Below are 12,200 nucleotides of genomic sequence, written 5' to 3'. Positions count from 1 at the left end.
TAAGTAATATACCTGGTAGGGAAATTAAAGTAATGATTAGAAAGATACTCATTGGACTTGAGAAAAGAGTGAAGGGCATCAGTGAGACCTTTAATAAAGAGATAGAAAGTGTAAAGAACCGATCAGAAATGAAGAACACAATAAATGAAATTAAAAATATACTAGATGGAATAAATAGCAGACTAGAAGAAACAGAGGAGCAAATTAGTGACCTGGAGGACTGGTAATGGATAGTTATCAAGTTGCACAGGTGAGGGAAAAAAATTATGCAAAATGAAAACAGACTAAGAGAACTCAGTGACTCCATCAAGTTTAATAATATTTGTATTATAGGAATCCCAAAAGAAGAAGAGAGAAAAGGGGGCTGAAAATTTATTTGAAGAAATAATAGCTGAAACCTTCCCCAATCTGGGGAAGAAAACAGAAATCCAGATCTAGAGATCCTACAATAAAATCCACCCAAGGAGGTCCACACCAAGACACATAGTAATTAAAATGGCCAAAAGTAATCATAGAGAATCTTAAAAGAAGCAAGAGTGAGGGAAAAAAAGTTATGTAGAAAGGAAATCCCATAAGTCCATCAGTGGATTTTTCAGGAGAACCATTGTGGGCCAGAAGGGAGTGGCATGATATATTGCTGAAAGGAAAAATATCAGCCTCCCAGAATACTCCGTAAGGCTATCATTCAAAATAGAAGGAGAGAGAAGTGTTCCCAGGCAAAAAAAAAAAAAGCCGAAAGAATTTATGACCACTAAACCAGCCCTACAAGAAATGTTAAAGGGGACACTCTGAGTGGAAGGGAAAGAGCATAAACAAGAGTTTAAAAAGTAGGAAGTGCAAAAGCAGTGAAAACAAGCATATCTGTAAAAATCAGTGAAGGGACTCACGAAATAAAAAGATGTAAAGTATGGCATCATATACCATATACAAAAATGTTGGAGGAGAGTAAAGAATGGGCTCAGACTTAAGCAACCACCAACTTAATGTAGACTGCTATATGCAGAAGATGTTATATACAAACTTAGTGGTTTGTATAGAACAAAAACCAGTAATAGATATGCAAAAGAGAAAGGAACCTGAGTATAGCACTGAAGAAAGGCAACAAACCATGAAAGAGTGCAAGAGAAGAAAAGAATCAGAGAATTACAAAAACAACCACAAAATAAGTAATGAAATGGCAATAAATAAATAGTTATAAATAACTACTTTGAATGTAAATGGACTAAATATTCCAATCAAAAGACATAGGGCGACCAAATGGAGAAAAAAAAACAAGACCCATCTATATGCTGCATTTAAGACCTAAGGACACACGCAGACTGAAAGTGAGGGCACAGACAAACACTTACCATGCAAATGGATGTCAAAAGAAAGCAGGGTAGCAATACTCATATTGGACAAAATAGACTTCTGCCTATTGTCTATTGAAGACTATAATGAGATAAAAAAGGACACCATATAATCATAAAGGGGACAATCCAACAAGAAGATATAACAATTGTAAATATTTATGCACCCAACATGGGAGCACCCAGATACATAAAACAGTTAATAACAAGCATAAAAGAACTAATTGACAGTAATACAATAATAGTGGAGGACTTTAACACCCCAGTTACATCAATAGATCAGCCAAACAGAAAATCAACAAGGAAACAATGGCTTTGAATGACACACTAGGCCAGATGGATTTAACAAATATATTTAGAACACTCCATCCCAAAACAGTAGAATACACATTCTTTGCAAGCACACATGGAACATTCTCCACAATAGATCATGAATCTTTTCTGATCACAACACTATGAAACTAGAAATCAGCCACAAGAAAAAAATCTTGAAAGACCACGAATAAATGAAGTTTAAATAACATGCTACTAAATAATGAGTAGGTCAACCGAGAAATAAAAAAAGAAATCAAAAATTACATGGAGAAAAATGAAAATGAAAACCAGTGGTACAAAATTTCTGAGATGGAGCAAAAATGGTTTGAAGATGGAAGTTTATAGCAAAATAGGCCCACCTCAAGAACTAAGAAAAATCTCCAAAACAACCTAACCCTACACCTGAAAGAGCTAGAAAAGAACAAAACCCAAAACCAGTAGAAGGAAGGAAATAATAAAGATTAGAACAGAAATAAATGAAACAACTAAAAAAACAATAGAACAGAACAATGAAACCAAGAGCTGGTTCTTTAAAAGATCAACAAAAGTCCATCAAAATTCATTCATTCATCTCTCTTATTCATCAAATAAGAGAGAGAGAACTCAAATAAACAAAATCATAAATGGAAGAGGAGAACGAACAACTGAAACCACAAGAATACAAAGGATTACAAGAGAATATTGTGGAAAAATTCCATGCCAACAAATTGGATAAACTATAAGAAATGGATAAAATCTTAGGAACATAACCTACCCAGACTGAAGCATGAAGAAACAGAAAATTTGAACAGGCCAATTACCAGAAATGAAATTGAGTCAATAATAATTTTTTTTAAAAATCCCAACAATGGAAGTCCAAGATCAGATGGCTTCACAGGTGAGTTCTGCCAACATTTAAAGAAGAGTTAATGCCTATTTTTTCTCAAACTATTCCAAAAAAATAGAAGAAGAAGAAAGAAAACTTCTAAATTCATTGTATGAGGCCAGCATTACCCTGAGACCAAAACCAGATAAAGGCACCATAAAAAACAAGACAAAACAAAAAAACTACATGAGTGCCTGGTTGGCTCAGTCAGTAGAGCATGTGACTCAATGTGGGGGTCTAAGTTCAAGCCCCACATTGGGTATAAAAATTACTTAAAAATAGAATCTAAAAAGAGAGAGAGAGAGAGCTACAGGCCAATATCTCTGATAAGCATGTTACAAAACTCCTCAGCAAAATATTGTCAGGCCAAATCCAACAATATGTTAAAAAAAAAAAATCATGCACCACAATCAAGTGGGATTTATTCCTGGGATGCAAGGTGGTTCAGTATTTGCAAATCAATCAATGTGATACATCACATCAGTAAGAGAAAGAATAAAAACCATATGATCATTTCAATAGACTCAGAAAAACCATTTGAAAAGTACAACATCCATTCATGATAAAAACCCTAACAAAGTAGGTTTAGAGGAAACATAACTCAACCATGAGACTTTATATGAAAAACCCACAGCTAACATCATACTCAATGGGAAAGCTAAGGGCTTTTCCCCTAAGATCAGGAATAAGACAGGGATGTCCACTCTCGCCACTTTTATTCAGCACAGTACTGGAGGTCCTAGCCATAGCAATCAGAAAACAAAAAGAAATAAAAGGCATCTAGACTGGTAAGAAAGAAGTAAACTTCCACTATTTGCAGATGACATAAACTACATACAGAAAACCCTGAAGACTCCTCCAAAAAACTGCTAGAATTGGTAAATGAATTCAGCATTTGATAAATGGTTTAATATGTGACCTAATTGAAAACTTGCCAAAAATACAGGATAAAACAGCTCTTTTTTTTTTTTTTCCCTTCCATCCCTATACCTGGGATGGTATGAAAAGGCCTGCTTTTACTTGCAAGATCCTTGATGTCTTTTTATATATGATCTCTGCTATCTTTTGTCTCTGCTGTGTTTATTGCAAGGGAGAGGTACAGTGATTTTCCGAGTCAGGACTTAATTGACAAGATGTTCCCTGGTTTAAAAAAAAAAAAAGGAAATTCTGCCTTAAAAAAACAAAAGTAAGTACATTTTTAAAAATGTAAAAGAAACATTCCCACTCTCAAACACCGCTCTTAAGTTTGCTCTGACTATAGTGTTTGCTGAATTATTTATGAACATACATATGAATGTGTATTCAGATTGTTTTTTTGAATTTATTTTACAAAATAAAACTATACTATGCATGGTGCTCTGCAGCTTGCTCTCTTTTCCCCTGTATATCCAAGACTTATTTCCAAGTCAATTGCATATAGATCAATTTCCTTCTTTTGGATGGCTGCATAGTATTCTTCAGCATGACTTTACAATAAAGTATTTATTTATTTATTTATTTGAGAGCATGCATGCAAGCAGAGGGGGCTGGGAGAGTAAAGGGGCCAGGAGAGGAAGGAGGAAAGAATTTCAAGGAGACAGCAGAACCCAAAGTGGGTCTGGATCTCACAACCCTGAGATCATGACCTGAATGGAGATGAAGAGTGGGACACTTAACCAACTGAGCCCCGCAGGCGCCCCTGGATCTACCATAAAGTTTTTAACACTATTGTTAAACATCTAGGTGGTCAACTTTTCACCATTACAAATATTATAACTATTCAGCAATAAGATTTCCTTGTTTATATACCTTTGTAAATCTGTGCCAATATTTCTGGGAACAAAATTCTTAGAAATAGCCCTGCTCCGTCAGACACATGCACTCCACACAATACATTGTATTTAAAATTTTGTATTTGAGGGGGCACCTGGGTCACACAGTTAAGCTTCTGACTCTTGGTTTGGGCTGGGGTCCTGATCGCAGGGTCATGAGATCGAGCCCCAAGTAGGACTCCGTTCTTAGTGTGGAGTCTGCTTGGGATTCCCTCTCCCTCTGCTCCTCACCCCATCCCAACTCTCTCTCTCTCTCTCTCTCTCTCTCTCTCCCCCCCCCTCAAATAAATAAATAAATAAATCTTTAAAAAAATAAGAAGAAACATAAAATTTTGCATTTAGAACCAAATGCCCTCTAAAAATTTTGTCCCACTTTACCTTTCCACAATTGCAGATGAGCACACCCTTGCTCGTGGTGCCAGTTTCTTATTTATTCTTATTTCTTATCTGGCTCTCTACTTGGCAAAGCTGACCCATTTCCAATCATTCATAAACTACAACTGGCTTTGTTTTGACTGACCTTGCAATTTAAATCTTACTGGTGCTGCAAAAGGCCAAGTTTTAAGTAGTCGGTTAATGAAGTTTCTGGAACCCATTTATTCTTTTAACGTAGGTGATTATCTTTCAGGTCTAGAAGTCTTTTATTGTTTTTTAAATAACAGCAGGCAAAGATGTTGATCAAACGTGATCACAAGTGACTCTATTTCAAGGCCTGAGTCGTGCCATAAATCATTAGTTATGGATTCCCCAGATCATGCCATTGGTTGGAGGGCAACACATGATGCATGAAAAATACCATCATTCTCTTTTACTACTATCTGTTTCAGCACAAAACCTCTACAGTACAATAGCTTGGTTGTCACTAACATTGTGTATTGATTTTTTTTTTAAGTTATTTAAGTCACATAGGGCATAGTTATAGCAGAGTTTTACTATGCTATACTATAGCATAGCATACTTATACTCTCCAAACCTTTTGTTTAATTACATATTCCAAATGTATCCTTCTGTATCCTTCAACTGTCTTAGATACTTCAAATTTCAGCCTTGGACCCCATATCTAGAGTTTTCTAAATTTCTAACATCTAGGAATGGCACCAGCCTCCAGGTGATTTTCAAAAAGCTAAATTTTTGCCAGGTCCAAAAAAAATTATAAAATTTCAACATTCATCTTGTTTTTACTTTGTAAAACACTCTACTATGATTTATATAAAGGATATTACATAATTACATTTGGTATTACCATCAAATAAATGCTCAATCTGAGTTAAAGTGAGGTTGGTTTGGGGAGGAGGCGTCATGCTTTTAGGCTGAATGCTCCTATTCTGAGGGCCTGTTTCAGCATAAAGGGAATGGGTAGTTTCTGTTCCTCTTCAAAAAGGTTTACAGTCTCAGCAAGTGAGAAACCATCCATCCTGTAAGATCACAGTGTGCTATACTCTAAAGGGCTTGGGTAGGGTAGCCAATAACTCCGGTTTGCCTGGAGGGGACTGTCCCACATTTAGCACTGAAAGCCCTGAGTCCTAGAACACCCATAGGACTGGGTTCCTGTGGGCAATCCCAGTAGGGCAAACAGGCTCAGCTGCACCTATTTTTATTTTATTTTATTTTATCTTATTTTATTTTTTCAGTGTTCCAAGGTTCATTGTTTATGCACCACACCCAGTGCTCCATGCAATACGTGCCCTTCTTAATACCCACCAAGCTCACCCATCTCCCCGCCCTCTCCCCTCCAAACCCCTCAGTTTGTTTCTCAGAGTCCACAGTCTCTCATACTTTGTCTCCCTCTCCAATTTACCCCAATTCACTTCTCTCCATCTCCCAATGTCCTCCGTGTTATTCCTTATGCTCCTCAAGTATGTGAAACCATATGATAATTGACTCTCTCTGCTTGACTTATTTCACTCAGCATAATCTCTTCCAGTCTCATCCATGTTGATACAAAAGATGGGTAGTCATCCTTTCTGATGGAGGCATAATACTCCATTGTATATATGGACCATATCTTCTTTATCCATTAAAAGTCTGTTCAAGGGCATCTTGGCTCTTTCCACAGTTTGGTGACTATGGCCATTTCAGTTACATCTATTACTTGGTCATTTGTAGAAATGATAGAATGGTTGTAAAAATTGTGGCACATATTAACACCTACATATAAAAAAATAACACATTTAAAACACCACAAATGCATAGGTCCTTACACTTGTGGTATTACTTCAGAATTTTTAACAATACTGATTTACATATAGAAGTCCAGTGAATGGCACAAGTTAAAAATTGTAAGGTGAACATCTTCCTTTCTATTCAAATAAAACATGATCTTAGATATTCTTGTTTTCTTATTTATTTCTAAATGTCAGACTTCTCAGACTTGAAAACACATTAAAATTAGTCCTTGGCAATCTCCAATTATTCTTGGTGACCTTGCTACCTATCTATCCATAATCTTGGGACCAGATTATGGCTTATAAAAAAATCATTTCTTCATTCTGGTTGGTTTTTCTTTGTGACTGTACACAATAGCCTCATTTAGATGACAAATGTAAATTCTAAATATAAGGCCCTCTGTGAATGCCAGGCGTGGGCCATGATAGATTGTGGAGAGGTGAAATGCAAGAGACTGGGGAGAGTGGATTACCAAGGGCAAGGAAAGCCTAACCTTGGTGCAAGCAATAGAGAACATGAAAGAGAATTTTAAAATAATAGTAAAACTCCTTTTATTATTGCTTTTTACTATCACTACTGCTTTTGTTGATCTGCTTTTTATTATCACTACTTGCTGACAATTCCGATTTTAAAAAATGATTTAAAAAACCTACCCCCTGAGGGGGCGCCTGGGTGGCTCAGTGGGTTAAGCCGCTGCCTTCGGCTCAGGTCATGATCCCAGGGTCCTGGGATCGAGCCCCGCATCGGGCTCTCTGCTCAGCAGGGAGCCTGCTTCCTCCTCTCTCTCTGCCTGCCTCTCTGCCTGCTTGTGATCTCTCTCTGTCAAATAAATAAATAAAATCTTTAAAAAAGAAAGAAAGAAAGAAAGAAAAAACCTACCCCCTGAAAAATATTATTTTGTTGGTCTACGTCCTAGAGTAGCAATGAGTACTGTTGAATTTTAAGAATATACATATAAGCTTTGAATGAGCACTTTTGCTTAGCACTAATACCTTGGTAAGCATCGTGCTCTATATGGAGGCTAATTTGGAGAACTCCCAATTATACCATTGGTCCTTGATACACTCAGCTATGTACTTTCGTTTTGAGATTAAATTCAGGATTGTTCAGAATTGTTTCAGCTCTCTTTGGTGTAGTACATACCTCAGCAATGGTGATATGACATATCCTGCCTTTGGATAGTAGATTTGATTTAAGAAATGATGGCACATAGTATCAAGATGAGAAAGCAGAGCCTGAGTTACTTCAGTTCTGTCATTCTTTGTGACCTCCTGGAGATTTTCCTTGTATTTAAAACTGAAAACGGTGAAACAGTGTGCCAGTCCTAAGATACACTTTTTTTTTTTTTTTTGTCAGTAAGTACAAATTTTAGTTCATACCTGAAATATCACTAAAATTTGTATCAGTTATTTTTAAATAGCTGTAAAACTAAAAACAAATGGAGAAAATTATTATTATGATTAAGAAAATGATTTTGGGGGTGCCTGGGTGGCTCAGTGGGTTAAGCCTCTGCCTTCGGCTCGGGTTGTGATCTCAGGGTCCTGGGATTGAGCCCTGAGTCAGGCTCTCTGCTCAGTGGGGAGCCTGCTTCCCACTCTCTCTCTGCCTGCTTCTGTGTACTTGTGATCTCTCTGTCAAATAGATAAATAAAATCTTCAAAAAATGATTTTGTCATATAGAGGATAAGGGACTACTAAATATGTTAGTATTTGCATGTATCTGCTTTAACATTAACTTTTTTTTCTCTCTGTTTATAAGTAAAGTGACTTGCCCAGGGTCGCATAGTTCAAAACTGACTCACAGAAGCTGAAACTCTATTCTCAGTCCTTTCCACAACTGCACAATTATCTATCACCACCTTTTCTTGCCCATTTTTCAAATGTAATTCAAGGCCCTAAAGATTTGGGTCTAAAAGTTCAGCTGCAAAAGAATCTCTTGTTTAAAAAGGACACTTTTGTCCTTCATATGCAAAAAATTTATTTTGCACAGAAGTAGCTGTGGTTCTCCTAAATGTTTTCTTTTTTTCCCCCAAATATAAATTAAAGTGTTAAGAGACCTTCTAGACAGCTCCTCCATAAACTGTGGGCCCCTGTGAAATGTTCTTCAGTGAGTACATAGGAGAGCTTATGGAGGCTCGGCCAGAAGCAGGAATGTTCAGGGGATATTGGTCTACCACTATAGGTTCATGTGCAAGGTGTGACCCACATAAGCAATAACCCCACGAGTTGACTGCCATGGCTGGGGAGAGACCCAGAGCATAGCAGACATTTGAAGACTTTGTACTGACATTGAGTATTTGCAAGGCCAGTCCCACCTTGGTCCAATATTTAGACAGACCCTAGGCATTGCTGTGGAATGATCCATCATGCTTCAAACAGCAGGAATCTGTGGAGATGTTTTACATGTCCAGTGAAAGTACAGGTTGTTCCAGATCTTTCTATGGCCTCCCAGGGTAGCTGTAGCCTTTAGCAATGAATTATACCAATATCACAAAGCACATGTTATACTCTCTGCTTTCAAGAACACATATTTAGGGCATCTGGCTGGCTCAGTCAGCAGAGTGTGCAACTCTTGATCTCCTGCCCTGAGTTCAAGACCCACACTGAGTGTGGAGCCTACTAAGTAATCAATCAATTAATTAATTAACTAACATGCATTTATGGATCTTTTTCTTCCCCATGGGGAGAAACATAAAATATAATGTCAATACAAACACTTTACATTTACTTATATTTATTACAAATCATGGTAGACTAAAGATCAGGTTTAAACTTAGCTTTAATTTAACACATTCTGTTCTAGCTAGCAGTGGGCCCTCAACAAACAGTTTCTGAATGTTTTTTGCTCTTACCTTGGAAAATGGTGTTCATTTTAGCTTGAACAATTTGGCTTATTTATTTACTAATTTGTAGAAGAATGAACTCATTGCAGATGTGCATAAAGGCAATAATTTAATAATAGAGTAATAATTCAATTAATAACACAACTCTGCCATCTTCATAGGTGAGTTTTCTACTCAATTCTAGCACCCGTTGCCTCTGGGCTACTTGCTCAGTGCTCAGTTCTGATGTGCAGGAATGACTGTAAGACTCATATAAACTTGGCAGGTGTCCCCACTGTTGGAAAGTTCATATTACAACACTGTGCTTTTGTGAGAGACCTAACTAAAAGAAATCCGGGGAAGATTTTTGCTTTTGTGAATAAGGCAAAGAATGAAAATGGCGCATTCAGTGTTTTATGGTGAGCTGTCATAGAGGCTTGAGTATTTGTGTTTTATCTCAGTTTATCTTGTGCCTCTGTTAACAAGATGTGTCCTAAGGTATCAGAGAAGCCGAAGAGAGGTTATTTATTGGGGTGTGGGGACACTCAAAAAATTTTCTGTATAAATTCGTGGCAATTGCTTCTTCACTTCATTCCATTTCAGCTTATCAGAGGTATTCTAGGAATTCTCTGTCTACTTTTGGATAATGGGGACAACCCATGTTCCTTCTTTGGCACCATTTAATATAGCTAAACCTAGTGATGTACCTAGAAGCAGACAATGTTTTTGTTTGGGTTTTAAATATATTAAAAGACATATTCCAGCAGCACACCAGAATCCAGCCTTGCTGGGTTCTCATGATTTCATGGATTCTCTGTGACATGTCTGGCCAACCCACTCTGGTGCTGTCCTCCAGTGGGTGGTCCTCTTCTCCCCTTCCTCCCATGACAAAGTTTACCTTGTCTTCATTTCTCCATGGTTCATTAGTTCAACAGACATGTGAGTGTTATTTATCTTCTCTGTGAATTGATTTTTTAAAATATTTTTGAACTTCTCTTTAGGAGTACATTTGAAAACTACAATCGGGATTTCACTTGTAGTAATCAAAGAAATTGGCTTTCCTAGTTTTAGAATAGTGCATGTAAACATAAATCAAAATGTATTACTATTAGTGAAAATTAAATGATTATAGCTTGCAAAATATAAAATAAGAAAAATATTCACGAATATAAGATGCAAATGAGTCGATCCCTTGTTTGTTAATCAGGAACATAAGGGAAGAAAAAGCTAGCATCCACTTTTACCTCAAAGAAAACAATAAAATGGAGTAAAAATATATCAAGACCAAAGCAATTTAGGTTTCGGCAGAATTGCTTTCTAGATTGACTATGAAGAAGGAACATTGGGTCTTGATAACATTATAACTTTTCATACTAACAGTTATGTGAATATAAGAATTATTCAATATAATGTTCAAACCACAGGGTTGTTTTGGGGAAAAAATTAATTTAGTTCCTTTTTTTATACTTTGTGCCAAAAGAAGTCTAGGTAGATTGAAGAGTTAAATATATAAACATCAAGTCATAAATAGAAAAAAAGTAGAGTTGCATATTTATCACTTCTATTTATCAGGAGAATATCTCTCTAAATGGGGAATAATTTCCTAAGTTTAAGAGCAATGTTAGAAAATCAGAGGAAAGTGGAAGCAGGTTTAGCAACATTAAAATTACACGAGACTATAAACATAATTAAAAGACTAACTAGAAGCTGGAAAAAATTGCAACAAATTTGATAAAGGGTAAATATCTTTACCAAATAAAGATTCTACCCTTTATGTAGAAGCAAGAACACTAGAAAGGAGCAAACAGAACAATGAGCAAAAAGTATGAATACACAATTCTAAAAAAGGAAAAAAATAGTTAATCAATAAGCAAAAAATACACTAACTCTCAATGGATTCAAATTAATGCAATAACAAATACTATCCTGCCTAGTTCAAAAGTATACATAATTTAAAATAGATTATTTTAAGCGATCTGGTCAAAGTGAAGTAAGATGAATTCTTGCTCACTATGGTGAGTGTATAAATATTTAGCTTTCTGGAACTAGTTCAATCATGTATACTGATTATCTGAAAAGGGAAGATATTCTTTGGCATAAGGATAACTTTAGGCTAATTATATTCTTTTTAAAAAGATTTTATTCATTTATTTGACAGAGAGAGAGAGAGAGAACACAAGCAGGGGGAGTGAGAGGGAGAAGCAGGCTTCCAGCTGAGCAGGGAGCCCGATGTGAGGATGGAACCCAGGACCCCTGGGATCATGACCTGAGCTGAAGGCAGCTGCTTAACAACTCAGCCACCCCAGGGCCCCTAGGCTAATTGTTTTCTTGCTGTTGTTTAACGTGTTGTTGGATCCACTGGTTGGTTAGATTCAGGTTCTTTTTTTTTTTTTTAGACGAGGGTGCTGCATATATGGTGATGTGTGCTTCACTTGGCACTCATGGGTGTACTTCCTAACTGCTCAACCCATCTTTAGTAATGATAAGTAACACTGAGTAAGCCTCTCAGCCAATGTAACTCTATTTCTTTTTTATATATGTAAAATTACCGAACTCAGATAAAAATTATCCTAGAAAATATAAGCATAAGTTCCATTTATAAAGTAAGAAGGGGACGTAAAGTAAGCATATTAAAAAAGTGCTTTTACTGTTAGGCAAGTTGTCGGTTATATATACTTTCTGAATACTGCAACTTACAAAGTAGTTGATTCAAATTTAATACTATTAGAATGCCATCCACAGAAGCCTTCTTCCAACTTTCTATACCACATGGAAGAACCATCAAAATGAGTGAACTCAGGTTGCTTCTAAAAACAGAACTTTAATACATTGGACTTTTTTTTTTTTTAAGATTTTATTTATTTATTTGACAG

The sequence above is a fragment of the Mustela lutreola genome, chromosome 7, assembly GCF_030435805.1.
Source record: "Mustela lutreola isolate mMusLut2 chromosome 7, mMusLut2.pri, whole genome shotgun sequence".
Lineage (NCBI taxonomy): Eukaryota > Metazoa > Chordata > Mammalia > Carnivora > Mustelidae > Mustela > Mustela lutreola.
The sequence above is the reverse complement of the archived record's forward strand: the minus strand, read 5'-3'. Positions refer to the sequence as shown.